The sequence below is a fragment of the Charadrius vociferus genome, unplaced genomic scaffold (assembly GCF_000708025.1).
Source record: "Charadrius vociferus isolate BGI_N301 unplaced genomic scaffold, ASM70802v2 scaffold647, whole genome shotgun sequence".
NCBI classification, from domain to species: domain Eukaryota; kingdom Metazoa; phylum Chordata; class Aves; order Charadriiformes; family Charadriidae; genus Charadrius; species Charadrius vociferus.
The window spans coordinates 618,888-635,957 of record NW_009649585.1 but is presented as its reverse complement, the minus strand read 5'-3'; positions in this window follow the sequence as shown (position 1 = coordinate 635,957).

Here is a 17,070-nt window from a genome sequence, read left to right as displayed (position 1 = left end):
TATTTCCTCACCACATAAAAGATGAATGTCATCTTGAAGAATGCCAGTCACTGTACCAGTAATTAGCTCTATTTCAAGTGCTAGCACCTCGCTAAATTCCACAACAGATGGACTCCAAGGGGTAGATTAGTTGTTTGATCTTTTAAGTTGTTTTTAGCGGAGACTATTTTATCAAGGCAGAAGGGACAATACCACTTGAATCTTCTGCAACACCAAAAAAAAAAAAAATCAGGATAATATCTGATCTCCCGGTCCTTAGGTTTTAGGTGCACGCGTCGCTCACTCCCCCTTCCCAACGCCCTGCTTCCAAGGCAATCTCATCCTTCTGCAAAGCTGAGCCGGGGAACCTGTCTCACATGGGAGCTGCTGTTGGGTGACGCGTACATGTAAAGTCACGATGTTACCATGACATCAATCTCTTGCCCTATAGACGCTTTATCGCTTTGCGGGTGTCAGGATCTGAATTTTTTTAGAGGTCATTCAAGCTGCATGGACCACAGTCATAGAACACTATCATGCGTAATTCACAGCTAAATAGGTTAGACTGACCAAGATACACACTTTTAAAATTTTAAAATTACCCTTCGTGCTCTCTGCAAAGCAACCCGCCAAATTATCTGTTCAGCAATGCCCTTGAAATGAGATCTGAATGAGTAAACTGGTCTCTCCATGATTACGAAGTGCTGCAGGGACACAGCAACAAAGCCCGATTAACCCACAGCTCAGGAATTATCTTGTACAGATTTTCCAGGTACGACCTCGGGAAAATCATGTCCTAAGGAATGTTCCCTCAGGACCTCTTCCAAGTCTTTTGCCTTTCTTGAAGGGAGCAAAAGATTGGCAGTTTTCATTAGGAGAACAGCTCAGTCATGTACCAGCTCACCAAACCCCCCAAGCGTCACCCTTTGGATTCACAAGCTCTCCGTGCTGATTCTCTCCTCCTAGGACCCGTGAGGGGGCAAACGGCTAGGAAATGACCTTTCTGGGCCAGAGTTACGCATTCGAAATACCAATAGCGTGGGAAGAGAAGACACAAACTGGCAGATATTTGGAAAAGTTGTGGAAATTACATTACTCGTATGAGATCTACGAGAAGAAATGACAAACCCACTTTTAAAGCCTGAACAATCAGACACAGAAGGATCCCTTACTGATGCAGGTGGGAAGAAGAAAGATGGAAAGTCTACATTCGCCTTCGCACTTTAAACCTATCTCAAGTTCAAATCAGGAATGAACTAAAACCAGAATAACTGCAATTATGCTAAGGATGCAAATTCCAGTGCTCAACATCAGAAAACAAGGAGGGTAAACGGCAGTTTGTTCTGTATTGGTTTTTTGGTTTGGTTGGTTTTGTTTGTTTGAAGGGGGTGGGGGTATTTGGTTTGGGTGGGGATTTTTCTTTGGCTGGTTGTGTGTTGTTATTTTTATTTTCCTTATGATTTGTGGCACAATGCATGAGCAAAGCGCTAAGAAACATGCATGGATTGAAATAACAAGGCACACACAAATTCTCAAGATGGATGCTCACCTTTTAACAGGCATATGTGGAGAAAAAACGCTTAAATATATTTAATGTACCAAGAGGGGAAAATGTGAACGCACTGGGGATCCTCCAGTATCACACTACATGTTTAAACGGGTACTTATGAGGTGGTTTTTCATCCAGTTTTGTCCTTTGCATTTCATGATGAGCCGCTTCTAAACACTTGGTATCCTCTTCATCATTCCTCCAAACCCCGACAGATCGGCAGTGCTTGGGATGAGTGCCGTACAGAGACCAAGGCCTGTCGCAAGGATCAGCATCGCGTTTCTGTGCTCTCTCTTTAGAATGTGCTAACTATACAGCATAGGCTATATGACCACTCTGGGCCAAGGAAGCCCCAAGTCCATGCCTACAGTAACCAGGCACTGTTCTGCTACAAAAAGGACAGCAACAACACACATCTAAAACTGTCAATACTTTACACTGTCAACAGAAGAAAGTTCTTATACATTCACAAAATGTCAGCTTTGGACCTGAAGATTTCCGTAACAGTAAGCCAGATCAAGTTCGTAGACTTGAGTCATAAAAAGAACTCAGATAAAATGCTAAAGAGGGATTTAGAAGAAGCAACATGCTTAGTCATGCTTAAAAGCCTTAACTATTTTATTGCGAAGTTCTAGTAAGAAAATGACAGCAGGCTACTGGGCCAGATCCAGCTTGCCAGCGCAGTATCGTGTCCCCAGAAAGAGCCCAAAGCAGATGTGCAGGGAAGAGCACAAGAATGGGGCAAGCCTACAGTAAAACTTTGCAAGAACTTCCTTTCAAGTTCCAAAAGTTTGCAACGCCAAAACTTCCTGAGCCAAAGTGATTCTCCATATTTAGCAGCCAACAACCACTTTCCCCCCCAAGCCTGTGTGTCTGTCCCTTTACCGCCCATAAACTTTTGACATTCACACACTCTGCAGCGAGAATTCCTGAGTATGAAGCCCACAGCTCAACAAATCACCTCCCTGGATTTTTCTCCACCTGCCTCCTCCTGTCGGCTTCACAAGCCTCCTAGTTCTTGTACCGAGAGATACGGAATAATCAATCTGCCCTCTCCACGACATTCATGATTGTATAGATCTCCATCGTATCTCCTCCCCAGCTGCCTCTCTCCCACACTCACTCCTCGTACCGAATGCCCTCTGTGCTCCCGCGACTCCGAATCAACACAGGCACACGGAGAAAGCTGAGCAGCCAAGGAAAGGGCAAACCAAGTGGGGTGGGTAAATCAATTAACGTGCAGCCCAGGATGGGAACCCACAGCAGACTGCCCAAGGAGGGGGAAGTGAAGATGACGAGCACTCCCGGCTTTGCACATGGATGACTGGCGGGGCCACGGGCAGCAGCGCACCACACACAGGACGTTATGTGACTTGGACAAACTGAAAGATGAGAGGTCTGTAGCAATCTTGATCCTTAGAGCAGAAAAAGTAGCTTTTCCAAAATAAAGTAACTGTGAATTAAGTTTTCTTCTACCCATGAAATATAATAATAAAATGCATTTCATTTTCCTGTAGCTCGCGGTATGCGTGGCTATGCGCTACCTGAAGGTGCAAATGCCTACAAACATTAGAACTTGCAGATGAAAAACCCACGCTGGAATCGATACGGATTTGGAAGATGAAATTAGGAGGGAGTTTTAATAGAAAACTGCCCTAAGTATTAATCAGAATTTTATAAAAACAAACAGTAAACACTGTATCTTAGTGCATGTATTCGGATCGGAATTGCCAAGACTGAAAGGGAAATGTTAATCCTAACTTCAGTGTTTCTGTAAGCAGTCTTAAACTGCGTACACAAATACCAAAAATGCCAGACAGCCTTCTGTGGGTCTGGCCATAGTGCGAGATGCCCGACCTCCATCCCGTCTGAGACTCCTAACGCCAGACAGTACAACTGTGCTCCACAGACCAGGCATCGTGACTTCTTATTCCTTCCCTTACCCTTCCTGCCATCTACCCGGTGAGTGCTCATCAAGAGACTCTATGCGTTAAGGTACCAAGACTTGGGATTAGCAGTGTTTAATTAAGGAATCTGCTTTCTTCCTTCCCCCACTCTAAACCCCATTAAACAGTGGAATAATTACACAGAAAAGTGAGGTTCCCCAAGAGGTCCTTGCAGCAAAAAAAAAAAAAAAATAAAAAATCATCTCTCGCTTGTCAGCAGAGATGCTTCAGCTTCTTGAAAGCCAAGCACTGAGATCCAGCCAATACTTCTCGCTATTTGTATAAAGCTAGAAATCAAAACCCTCTGAATTTCACAGAAAACTCTAAAAATATTTCTAATTAGGTTCAGAGATGTTATGCTTTAATTATTCGGAAAAGGCTAGAATTTTTCATAGAATGGTTTAGGTTGGAAAGGACCTTGAAGATCATCGAGTTCCAACCCCCCTGCCCTGGGCAGGGACACCTCCCACCAGCCCAGGTTGCCCAAGGCCACCTCCAGCCTGGCCTTGAACGCCTCCAGGGATGGGGCCTCAACCACCTTTGCTTTAAAGGTCAGGGTTGAAATTGCAGCACTGAGTCCCATCATCTCTATGCTCCTTCTGTCGGATTGAGAAACCCGCAAAATTCCGTTCTGCACGCGTGGAAACGTACAGGGGTGTGGTTTTCCTTTGCTTATTTTAAACAGAAGCCTAAGAATGACCATACTGTGTCAGACCAAAAAGTATGGTTCCTCATCATCTTTTTCGCTTCTTTTAGACTCATTACTGGCTAATTCCATTTTATGCTTCCTCCTGCCTCCGCCCATTTCTCTATCGGACAAGAGACAAACATAACCTCTTTTCTAGACAGAAGAATCTGGAGACGAGCTGTTTCTTGCACAGAAATCACTCAGGATTTATCTTTACTGTCTTTTACTATCCCTTTTCTTGTTCCATCATCTACTGTCAGCGATCATAGAAGCACAGAATGGTTTAGGTTGGAAGTGACCTTGAAAATCATCGAGTTCCACCCCCCTGCCCTGGGCAAGGACTCCTCCCCCCAGCCCAGGTCGCTCCAAGCCCCGTCCAACCTGGCCTTGAACACCTCCAGGGATGGGGCAGCCACAGCTTCTCGGGGCAACCTGCCCCAGGGGATCACCACCCGCACAGGGAAAAAAATTGTTCATTATATCTTATCTCAATCTCCCCTCTTCCAATTTGAAGCCATTCCCCCTCATCCCATCATAACATACCCCTGTAAAAAGTCCCTCCCCAGCTCTCCTGGAGCCCCTTCAGATGGAGAAACAGAACAGAGTATTCAATGTGTAGGCACACCACTGCTTCATACAGCAGCAATAGTAACATTCTTGTCGTCTTTTTCATTTTTTAAAAGTCTCTGCATATTCTATTAACTTTTTTTTTCCTCCACTATGACTGGGCACTGGTCTGAAGCTTTCAGAGAATGGTATTAAAGCATCAGGGTACTTCCTGAGGGACAGACAGTTCAGAGCCTGGGAGCAGAGAGATAAACCTAGGACTGCCTGTTTACCCTCTCCCCTCTCTCACCCCTTTAACTCTACATGCTTCTACGCTGGCCAAAAATGAGGAGATGAAATTCAATTGCTAACAGAGTCCTTCTAACCTTCTAAAGAATTGGCTTGCATTTTTAATACTATTTCCTTCAGCAGACACCCCACTATGCACCCCCTGGTCGCTCACCAGTTGTGATTATTCACTGCTGCTTATGACAGCGACAGAGTTAACCTGGGGACAGCGAGACTACAAGGAACTGATCTCTGACTCTTGAGGGCAGAACAGCCCCACAGAGGGACCTGGCCAGGCTGAATGGATGGGCTGAGGCCAACGGTGTGAGGTTCAACAGGGCCAAGGGCCGGGCCCTGCCCTTGGGTCACACCAACCCCATGGACGCTGCAGGCTTGGGGCAGAGCGGCTGGAGAGCTGCCCGGTGGAGAAGGCCCTGGGGGTGTTGGTCGACAGTGGCTGAACATGAGCCCACAGTGTGCCCAGGGGGCCAAGAAGGCCAACGGCATCCTGGGCTGTGTCAGGAACAGTGTGGCCAGCAGGACTGGGGCAGTGATCGTTCCCCTGTACTCGGCACTGGTGAGGTCCCACCTCGAGTGCTGTGTTCAGTTTTGGGCCCCTCAGGACAAGACAGACATTGAGGGGCTGGAGCGTGTCCAGAGAAGGGCAACGGAGCTGTGAGGGGTCCAGAGCACACAGAGAGAATAATGGCAGAGCCTCACAGCACCGTTGGGGACCCTTGAAAACTGTCCCTTCCCCATGTAAGATGGAGAAACTGAGACAGCATTGTAAAGAAAGGAGTGTTCCGTGTCTTTCCACGGTGGGAACAGAAGGGGGAAGAACTGAACTGTTCACTTCTTGCCTTTGTATTTCTCATACCTTATTCTCTGGTCTTTTTAGTCATGAAATGTTTCTTATTTCCAGGTGGGTTTTTTTCCTGGCCCATAGTCCTTGCTTTTTCCCTCATTGCGCTGCCCAGTCACCACTAACTGGCTAATGCTTACCACCCAGAAAGTTGTCCCATTGTGGTTTAAGGACTGGGAGACAGCGAATCCCGGACTTCAAGTTTGTTTCAGTGCATAATCACCCTCACTTTTATGGCTGATGTGATGAAACCGTTGTGAATATTCTGCCTCACAGTGACTTGGGGTCTGGAGGACACGTCTGGTGAGGGGCGGCCGAGGGCCCTGGGGGTGCTCAGCCTGGAGAAGAGGAGCTGAGGGGAGACCTTCTCGCTCTCTACAGCGCCCTGAAAGGAGGGGGGGCGGTCTCTGCTCCCCAGGAACAGGCGATGGGACGAGAGGGAACGGCCTCAGGTTGCACCAGGGGAGGGTTAGGGTGGAGATGAGGAGAAATGTCCTCACCCAAAGGGTTGTCCAGCACTGGCACAGGCTGCCCAGGGCGGTGGTGGAGTCGCCATCCCTGGGGGGGTTTAACAGAGGGGCAGCCATGGTGCTGAGGGACGTGGTTAGCGGTGGGCTGGGCAGTGCTGGGTTGATGGTTGGACTCGATGTTCTTAAAAGTTTCTTCCAACCATAACAATTCAATGATTCTATGACTCTTTAGCTGTATTTGTCTCCTGCCCAAAAATGTAACCTTGCTCTTAGAGTAGGATACATTTTTCTTACCTCTACCCTACCCTGAGGCATTCTTAGCTGTAAGATAACATGTTAGTCTGTTTCTGTTTTCCTTTCCCCACGTCAGTGTTTTCCAAATTAGAAATCTATATTGCACAATACAGGACAAACCTATTTTCTCTCGCTAAAAAGACACAGAAGTCACAGTCAAATACTACACTCACAACTGAATCAAAAGATAAATCAGAGGTCTACAGATTGCTTCAATGCTAAGTGAGCCTAGCAGTTTTTCAAAACATATAGAATTGGTACACATGTAAATAAGTGAAGAATAACACTGAAATTCAATTTCTTTAGCTTTAGTAACACAAGTCAACCAAAGGCTGAAACTTCCAGTACTTAAAGAAATATGCCTGGACACAAACCTTCTGTACTGCCACCAATCTTTATCAGATTTTAGATTTTTCCCCTCTGATAAAGACGTGAATTTCACACACACAGGCGTTTCATGACAAACATCCTGTTTTGCTATTCTAGCAAAAGCAGCACCTTCAAATAACTTTGCTTTCAGTTACAGTGACATGACAGTGACTCTACATGGTCTGTCCTGGATGATTTCCACAGGTATTTCTTCCTCAAAAAGCTTTTTGCAACCTCTAGCAATCCGGAGAGTACACCTGCATTACGACAGCTCCTGGCTCACTTACAAATAAGGACCAACAGTAGGTCCAACCTACTGCATTTTTCCTTAAAGGCCGTTAAAACCAGCTGCAGTTGAATTTGCATGCCAGACCCATCTCTTCTGGCTGGACGTCTCCCAAAGTTTCAAGGATTCTGATAAATACGGAGGGCTGGAAGCAAACGTTAGTTCCACGGGCTTTGCTCTTCCCATCAGGTCTTGCTCTGGCAGCACGGGCTAAATTTACACTCACTGCCCAAGGTGGAGGTACAGAGAACGTGCAAGAGAGCGCACAAGTGTGACTCAGTGAAATACAGAATTTCCTCCCCACGGTGACAGAACAGTGCTTGAATTTAAAGTAAGAACGGTGCCGGTTCCACAGAGTACGGCTCTGCTTTATGTCAGGAGGCGCCACCTTTGTTTAAGGAAGACGATCTGCGAGCAGTAAGATGAACCCAGGAGTGGCCAAGAGTTGATCCTGTACGTGCCGAGAAGTCAGTACGGGCACTAACGCTGACTGCGGCCAAGAAGTCTTAACAGTCAGGTGTGCCCAGGCTGAAATCGGAGCGGGAGGTTTCCGAGTTGCAGTTACCACCGCAGACGGCACCCGCCCCCGCGCAGACTGCCTTTGCCGAGTTCACCTCAGAGATACGGAAAGTACCAGTAACCTGCTCCAATTTCAACTAGTTCCATCGTAACACGTGCTCAACTCGCTTTTCTAAGTATTCAGATTAGAGACTGAGGCTCTTGAAAACTACCAAGACATTGTAATATTATAATAATGTATTTTTACTTAAACATAAGTGCATGTATATATCTGTATGTCTATACACATCTATAAAAAAAGGACTTTTTTTACTGCAAGGGGAAGACTAACCTCAAGTCCCAGGGGAGATTTTAGTTCAAGATACCTATTATTTAAATTCATAATTTTGAGAATCAGCAAGGAATTATCTGCACTACAGTAAAATATTCACTAAAGAAACAGTTTAATTATTACTGAATAATATTAGAAAAAAATCATTAAATGCTAAGTTATTTGTATATACTTGTTGCAAAATAATGTTCACCTTAAAGCATGAGAATTGTGCAGGATACAGTACCTTACAAAACCACTGGAGTATGTTTGAGGCAAACCTTCAAGAAGTTTACTATTTTCCTTCAGCCATTCACCTTCTCCCTCTTTCAATAGCTACAATAACACTGTTCAATTGGTTCATGAGTAACCTCTATGACAGAGTTAATATAAAAGCTAATTTATAAATTCCATACCAGTAAGTGTGGAGAGCTCTACAGTCAGTCACCATCTAAAATACCTTCAATAGCACATAAACACAAACATTTCTCATGTTTTGTTGTTTTGGTTTTTTTTCTTTTCCTGTTTGTATTCCATTCTTCTGTTTCACAGTTCTCCCTCTTCCTTACCTTCAAAAACTCTCTCCCACACCCACACCGCATGCGTGCATTATTTAAGTACACCTGGCTGGATAAAAACCAACGATATAAATAAAAAGTAAAACCTAATGACTGTTTTCCCCTCGACTTGCTCTAACAGGTTCAGCCCCCGATGACTCTGGAGCACACGCTTCTGTGGCTCCCGATCCCGCCTGTAGCTTAGGCACAAAACGGACGCAAGCAAGCCACTCCGGGGGGTGTTAGGCCAATACTACAGGACCTATCTTAAAAGGTTTCGCTCTTCTTGGAGCTCATCAGCTGTAGGTAACGGCCTAGATAAGCAGCTTTTCCTCTTCAAATTGAAGGGAAGGAGACAGACTATGTAATTAATCTCAGCTAACACAGCAGCCTTTATATTCCTGCACTAACTGTAGCCACCATCTCAAAAGTCACACTTCTTCCCTAACTACTGTTAGGACTTCCTACTACCTTAGAGACTTGGAACGTAAACATCACGTCTGCAATTTCAGGTGCTTCCTCACTGCTTTTTGAGTACTCTAATTTAGTCACTAGATCAGTTAATTAGGTAGAGAGGGCTTTTTTTTTTTTGCTTTAAAGTCAATTTTGTTTTATTTTGTATTTCCACCCTTAAGATATACGCCAAAGGAAATTCTTATCTTTATGATTTGATAACCATTTCCAGCCAAATAGAACACAGAAATACAAGTTAATTTATGAATTATTAAATCTGAGTTGGTTCAGATTCTTGATGTAGCATTTTACTAGCAGAAATAATATCTGATATCACTGGTAAGACAACTGCAGTTGCTGTGTGCAGGTAAAATTGTGCTTATACATATTTATGTTCAGAAATAAATTGTAATTAAAAAAAAATCAGAATACCAGTTTGGGGCATAAGTTAACCTTAATGTACTCGATACACAGTGAAGGAAGTTTAACTTTCTGCCAATTTTCTAAATAGAAAGAACACATCTTCACAGATGGTTTAAGAAAAGCTCTTATCCCTTGTCAGTTTATTCCCTTTTAAAAGTTTGAATGACCTGTCATTGAGATGAAAATATTGAATAAAAATTCAGGGCATATCTTTACCTTTATGCAGAAAAAGCTATTGCTGTCGCATCTGGTTTGGCACTTCAATCATTTGTTTTGGGCTTCTAAACTTGTATGGCTTCAACTGTCATTTGATTTACATAATTTTAAATAATTTCTAAATTGTCATAAATGCTTCGTTAATTTTAAAGTATAAAAATAAATTTATGATATAAAGGTGTTTACATTTATTCATCTTAGATGGATTTCAGTAAAAAGATGTTGAAGTATTTTTACTTTTTCTTTACTAAGAATTTGAACAAAAACCCCACAAAGATTGATTTCATTCCCTCATCTCCCTCTCTATCCAAAATATCCGATGCTATCTTACTCGGTCCTTTGTTCTTCATCCTCTCTTCGTTCATATTCCCATCTCCCTTTTATCAGCAAACATCAATGTGTAATTGATTATAAGTATTCCTTCATTCCCCCACGCCTCTTACTAGGAAAGAGAAAGCGATCAAGAGGTTATTTCAGGGGGACACTTCTAACACACTCAGACCAAAACCCAGGCAGACAAAAAGATAAGCCTTTTATACTTATGCAAGTAGACCGGCAGTGTCTTCTTTGAAAGTGCATTTTAACCACTTCTGATAATACTAGTTTAACTTAAAATTTCACTCTGTTCCCATCGCTGTATGGGATAAGTAATTGAAGCATAAGCAGTTATGCACAGAAGTATTACACATATTTCAAAATGTTACTTCTGTATCTAGAGCAACAGCAGTAACAGAACATCTTTGAGAAATAATACGCATCTTCCAGTAGGATAGTTTCCTAAAAACTTAAGGCTGGATTGCTCACAGATTTTTAAGATAAGGCTTTTTTACAAGTATTGGACTCAAGTGCTTGCGTAAGGTCTTTACAAGTCAAAGCTGACTTCAGTCTAAAAGGGCATAAGTGAAAAAAACCCACTAGACTAAGAGAATGAATTAGAACTTTGCAGTGAAATTCTGTACAAGTCAATGGTTCCTTTTTTAATTTTTAATAAATACAGTGGATCAAAAGCTACTCTTAAAGAAGATTCTGAAAAAACATGCACATATTATACAGTAAACTTTGTTGACAATGCATGGGCAATCAAGTAGCCTAGAAAATAAAATTTAGTACTAAGAACTAAACATTTCCCTACTCCATGCCGTACCACTTCTGTTTAAACTGTAAGATTTTTTCAAGGCATAAAATGCCATCTGTTTTGTTTGTACAGGACATTGCATGCAGCAACACACCCTCAGCCAGTCCTTACTGCTTTAATTTATCATTACGGAAAACAGCCATAGCATCGGTCTAAGCCCCAGTGCGAGAGCAGCAATCTTATCTTCCCAAATAGTAAGAAATTGATAGATCTTAATAGATACAAGTTAACCAAAGATGGAACAAATAACAATATTTAATCATCAGTTTCTTTTAAAATCTTCAAAAGCTTTTGACACTAGTTTAAAAAGAAGCTCCAGATTACCTCAAGACAAAAATAGAAATTCAAATCCAGGTAGAGCTCCAAACCATCCAAATTACTGTAACACAACAAGCTTTCACCTCACGTATGTAACTATTTGTATGCCCAGAACAGGAAGAAATCCCTGCCCTGAAGAATTTACAGGTCAGGTGCCAGACAATAGAGGGTCGCTGGGACTGACAGTAGGCACCATGCGTTAGCAGCCTACTTCTTGTAAAGTTCAAATCACAAAAAGAAAGCAAGCTTTAAAAGAACACTGCAAGGTATTATTTTAGGTACATAGCAATATATATTGATTTTTAGTAATCAGGGAATTGTTGAGCATGAGGAACAGGAAAACGGCAAGCTATTAAGGAGAACACTTTACGTTTAAACACATATTGCACAGTCAGATCTGTTTTCCAGCAAACTCAAGAGCGGATACATAGAAGTCAGGACACGAAGTGCCTAGAATACAAAAATGTTTTTCTTGAATAACTGGAGAGCCATCACAAACTCTGGTTTTTCTTTACTGCCCAAAAGCCCGAAGAACAGAAATGGGTTTTCACAAACTGCCCTGTTGATTTTGAGGCTGAAGTTAAAAGTAACACCTATACTTAAGATTTACCATGAGCCTGCAAACAGGAATAAATTTAGCAGTTAAAATTGTTTTCTTAAAATAAAGCAGTGTTAATGTTCGATAACAGAAATGAAATATTACACCATGATTTTAAAGCAGTAAGAAGTTGGAAATACCCTAATTAATAGCTTACCTCTCCCTCTCAGGAAGGGCAGACTCATCTTCTTTATAACACTGGAGGGGATTTCTGTGCAATCTGTGCTTCCCAGCTTTTCCAACGTGAATCTTACAAAACCCTTTCTAGCCATTTTAATCTGCAGGTTCCCAGAACTGCTTACTAGAGCACAAGAGAGGATTCTAAAATTGCCTCTTCAGCAAAAAGAAGTATTTATTAGGAAATGTCTTGAGTAACATTTTTGCCCTTTTCTCTATTAACCTAGATGAACAGATCGAACAGAACAGAGTAGGAATGCACCGCCAGCAGGGTAACACACGAATACGAACACTGACAGAATGTAAACTAACCCTGATCACGGGCTGGCGGATGACAGTAGAGAGCAAAGACTGCTCTCCTCCCAAGCCATCCACAGCAGCAGACAATAATACCATTTTCAGTACCTGCCATCACCTCTAGATCTCTGTCACCTGCTACCATCTTCACCAATCAATAGTAATCCACACAAGACCTTCCCTTCCCACCTCACTTCAGGTGTAATCACCTTAGATTAAAAGTTTTAGTGCATCAGATAAAGTTCACACAAACCGCTCCTTTGGCACACCTGTAGAGACGGCAAATTCCAGTCAAAGGGGTAATGACAAACACCTGTAAACATGAACAGCTTTCGCTATCACAACTGAATTAGGGAAGAAAAGCTTACCCAAGCTGAATTGTTTACATAATGATTATTTTATCTCCTACATTAATTTAGGATGTAAAACACCCTCGCCAACTGCACAAGTCTACAAAGCTATTGTTTTTTCGAAAAGTGTTAAAAGTTATTAGAAAGGTATAAGAGTATAGAATAAGGAATTTACATTAATCTAAACTTAAAAGTATATGTGACATTTGCCCCAGTCAATGGGAAAGTGAACACAGATATAGTCCCAGGTACAAGAAAACCCTAGCTTTGTCTGAGCTGCCAGAAACATACAATATACCTCCTCCAAAAATTTGGCTGTACCCAAAAAACCACCAGTGCCTCCCTACCGCCTCGGTATTTCCTTTGATGTGATCATTCTATTAAAAAAATAAATAAATAGAAGAGTAACTCACAATAATTAAAAGATAAGATTCCATAAGCACTGCAAAAAAATAATATAAATAAACAAACTCAAAGGATGCTGTTGTGCTTTTTACAGGGCATTCCGCCCGTCCCCAGAGCGCCTCTGTCCCTGGCTGTGACTCCCCCATGCCCACCCACAACCCAAGTTAAGCCTCTCAAGACTTGCAGGCTTGCTCATACTGCAAGGTATTAAAAAAACCCAAACCATATTTTGGTTGCATCCTCTAGGTAACCAGGGCAAGAAACACTTTAATGTGTGTACTTCATAGCACACCTACTTCCAAATCATTTGCTGTCTGCTGCGCTATACAACCTGTAGGATCAAGTTAACTGATACCACCACCCAGACAAGTGTTCTTAATGTTTACTATTGCCTTAAGTTTCTTCTCGAAGTCTATCCAGCTGTTATAAATACCTGACCTACAAGCATTAACACAGAATACATTATAATACAACTGGGAACTTCACCCCTCCCCTGCCTCCCATCCAACTTCTCTTTGCAGACTATATTCAAAAACTCCCTTTTAGAATATTCAGTCCTTAACATCCAGCTCTACATGGTCTTCTATAGCTGTTCCCACATCTATGTCCGTAACGTATATGCAGAACCCTCTCAGCTTCTTTTCTAATCATCTATGAGCCAACAACGTTCCAAATATCTGACTATCCTGTGGAGACAAATGAAGGGTTTTCTTTGAGAAAGAAAAAACACCCATTGTAACGCTTTAATTGATCATGCTTGCCATTGTCCTCTGTAAAACTAAGACTTTTTATCCTTTGGCTTGGTCGCTTTTCCTGTTTTAAAGGAAATTTAAATTAGGGACTAGTTTTGCTTTATGGCTAAACACCCTCCTCATTTCTCCACCTCTTAAATGAAGTAAAAAGCTGCATGTGAAAGCAGCAAGACTGATAAAGACTAAAAAATATCTCATGCTTGTAGTCAGTCAGTAACTACTTACAGTAGAGTTATCATCATTTTAAGTGTTTTGTAACTCCAGTACACACTTTATACATCCAATCTTTTTAAAATGTAGACATGAATTGGTACCTGCTGCCATAATTCCATTAATTTTCAGAGACATAATGTGCAATTTTATCTGGTCAGTTGTAAGATCTCCTACCACTTCTTCCAGATTTAGGTTGCCTAAAAATCTTCATTAGTGTAAGTATTCTTATAAATCTGTATTACTTAAGCACAGCTGGGAAGTTAAAATCCTTTAATTCCTTCTAGTAGCCCTTAAAAGCCCATAGGGATGGAAAAGACCTATGAAACTATTTAAGTTTAGCCACAATTTCTCAGTGGAAACCTCTTTAAGCACTAAACCAAACATACACAATACAATCATGATTTCTTCTCCCTGGTACTCAAGAAAAAAAAAATTTACTTAATTCAAATATTATGAATTCAAATCCTTATCACCAGATAACATGACCCTGAAATGACAAAGTTAAAGTATCAGTGATAGATAATGGTAAGAGAATCAGGCTGTGCTGTGAGTGGAATGCTGAAAGCCAACCCTTCACACCTGCTGGGAAACTGTCTCGTTCCTATCAGGTGATGTATTCTGCCACTGCAAGGGCAGTGTCAACACTACAGACCACCAAGCCTGAGCTAAGAGAATTATTTACCTTTCCTTTTAAAATAAGGTCCAGGAAATTATTTGAAAAAAAAAAAGTGCCTTATCTGAATACATCATTTAGGTTCTTTAAAAGCTTGTAAGGGACCAGCCACACAAAGCCAGACCCTCTGAAGTATGCAGACAAAGTGTGTGCTCTGCACTTTTGTTAATGTGCCAAAAAAAAAATCCCCAATTTGTTGGTTAAAACATCAAGACTCGATTTTCTCCCTCTTCAAAAACTGTCAGCTTGCACAACATACCATAGATAACATATGACCGTGGCTACAAAGAAGTTGTCACTCCTAATGCCACCCTGTGGTACTGAGTGTGTAATATAATTAAACTGATGGAAAACTTATGCCTTTATGATACTGCAAAAGCCCTTGTCCTTGCATTAAGGCTTCTTCCTAAGTTTTCTGTGCCATTCATCACTTAACTTCTTAAAACTTATATTATTATTAAAACGCCTAAGTTCTGTGATAAACCAACAGCCTGAATGTATTAGCTGCAACACAGACAACATACAAAGGAATTTACTGTTCTAAATAATCTACAGCCTAAGACAAGAAGCAGTCTGCTGCAAAAAACAGGGAGCCTGAGACAACACTGGCATAGCTTCTGTATTCATCACTAGAAAAACCTTAATGAACAATGAGGCGGGTGTCACAAGGCGCTTACACAGAGGTCTACTGGATGTGCCCTCTTAAATTTGAGATTGCGTAATAAGTTGGCAACAAACTCCGGCATCCCAATCATCGGACCGGGGAGCTCCCTTCTTGGTATTGAACCTCAGCTGCAGATTGGGGGTACATCAACAAACAGCTAGAAAACAAGGACAAGAATCCTAGGTATGATAATGATAAGTAGCAGAAACCCAAAGAGGATTTAAATAGGACAATACGGTCAAGGCAATGACCTAAGCAAGCTATCCCTGGAGTAGCATCCTGGACAGATGAAAGCCTAGCAAGAATTTAAGGCTCAAAGGAATGATGTTGCTGGAAACATGACATGGACTGACTAGTCCAGAAAAAAACTTCAGAAAAGACTGTAGCATAGGCCATGAACACCCTTCGCAAAATGTACATGTTCTGGTGAGAGAGGTTACTGCTCAATCTGCCCTACGCTGTCCACAGTGATTAATTCTCCTCTTTTCAGCTTCCCTAAAAAGGATGTCTTCAGGTCAGTAGCACGTTTGCCTTTTTATCTGAATTACCCATTAATCCAAAACATCCTTTGGAGAAGAGGAAACACAAAAAGCAAGAGTCTTAAACCAATGCTTTTGGGCTACCTCCTGTCCTTTGGGTGTACTTTATGACATCATCTAGCCATACAGGATCATACACACGTACCAGGTCAAGTGGGGGGGATGACCCCGATTCTTCAGTCCAGCATTCCCCAACTTTTAAAACCTGAAACCAAGCCCCCTGACTTTTTGAACCACTGGTTCAGGCACATGGAGTGTTTTGTCACTGGGCGGCCACACCAGACAGAGCATCAGACTATATCATCAGTTTTAGGAACCAGAGTAAGAAAACTGAAAGTATGAAGCATTTTTAAAGGGCAGTCATGCGCAATTATTGACCAAACTCTAACTTTAGTAACTCAGATTCTACTAGACATGGATTTTGAAGCCGCACAGAAACAACTTTCAAAGTATCCTTGTGCCGTCCAGCCCATTGTCGGTGGCTCACCTGTCCCCTCTGAAAGAAGGAAGTACTACACTGGTGCTCTGCATACCACTAAGGGACTCTGCAAGAATATCCATCGGCTTCATCTTCCCCAGCTAAAGGGGAAGCTTCTGCTGCACAAGAATGTAATTGTGCGAGGGCTTTTAAGTACAAGATTGCATCTCACATAGAAATATTTTAACATGCCCAATACCTCACATAAAGTGCACTACTCCATACCGGAAGTTTGTCATAAATGGAAAATTTCAATACAAGTTATACAAGTGTGAACAAACAGGCAACTGAAACTCGTTACATAACACAAGTTTTTACGTTCAATACCACAGGTAGTGACAACAGATCGTGTTACCTGAACTACACTGAGAAGTCTCCCAGGGCAACTTCTACTTTCCCGGACTCAGTTCCTTCTTCAAACATTTAAAGACAATCTAAAAAGGTGGGAGAAAAAAAACAAGCATTGGGTGTTCTTTCTTTCCAAGAAAGACGTGGTTTTCCACAGAAAAATAACACCTCCCCCTATTTCGCAGTCATAACTATGATTATGCTACTTTTGCCCTGATTGTGTCTCCCGTTAATTACAAAGAAATGAAGCCCACATCTGTCTGCTACGAGATGAAACAACACGACACAGCCAAACCCCCCCGGGCGCCGGGACTGCTCCCGCTGCCGGCCAACGGGCTCCCCAAAGCCAGCACCGACGGGGCAGGCGA